The following is a 1,031-nucleotide window of genomic DNA, read 5'->3' on the forward strand; positions in this document are numbered from 1 at the left end:
AGCTCAAGTGGTAGAGTGCTCACCTTGAGCTGAAGAGCTGAGGGACAGCGCCCAGGCCCAGAGTTCAAGCCCCACGACCGACCAAAAAAAAAAGTCTCAAGCCAGACAGGCACTGGTGACTCATACCTGCAGCCCTAGCTACTCAGGAGGCTGAGATCTGAGGATCATGGTTCAAAGCCAGTCCGGGCAGGAAAGTCCATGAGACTCTTATCTCCAGTTATTGATCAAAACCAGAAGTGGTGCTGTGGCTCAAGTGGTAGAGTACTCACCTTGAAGCTGAAGAGCTCAGAGACAGTGCCCAGGCTCAGAGTCCAAACCCCACAACTGACCAAAAAAACAAAACAAAACAAAAAAAAAAGAATCTTAAGGATTTTCCTGCTTGGGCTGGCTTTAACCGTGATCCTCAGGTCTCAGCCTCCTGAGTAGCTAAGATTATAGGTGTAAGCCACCAGCACCGGCTGGCCATTTCTCTAACTGTGGAAGTACCTCATGGAAACTCAATGCTGTCAACATTCACTAAGACATCATTGATAAATACTGTTCATCTGAAAGAATGGTGGATAATGCAGAGATGATTTTTGTCATACCTGGTTTCAAAATCATGCTCACTTTCATGCTAGTAAATAGAACAGTGTCTTATCAAATGGGTTGACTGCTTCCATTCTTCTATTACCTGTTGGCCTCAGTTAAGAACCAAAGAACCAAAAAAAATATCTGGATCAATTATCTACAAAGGTCTCCTGAGGTTGATCCCAGCTGCTTACTTTCTTTCCTTTTTTTTTTTTTTTAAGTGGTGGTAAAAAGTTTAATTTGAACTGGTCCCTGTGGCTCACTCCTGTAAGCCTAGCTACTGTAGCTGCTAGGATAATAGGACAACCCAGGCAGGAAAGGCCCTGAGACTCATATCTTCCAATTAACTACCTAAAAACAAGAAAGGGAGCCACAGCTCAAAGTGGTAGAGTAGTCCAGCTGCTTACTTTCATTGTTTTTATTTTTCCTGATGTTCATCCTTTTCAAAGATTACCTGATCT

This window comes from Dipodomys ordii, unplaced genomic scaffold (genome assembly GCF_000151885.1).
Source record: "Dipodomys ordii isolate 6190 unplaced genomic scaffold, Dord_2.0 Scaffold3, whole genome shotgun sequence".
NCBI classification, from domain to species: domain Eukaryota; kingdom Metazoa; phylum Chordata; class Mammalia; order Rodentia; family Heteromyidae; genus Dipodomys; species Dipodomys ordii.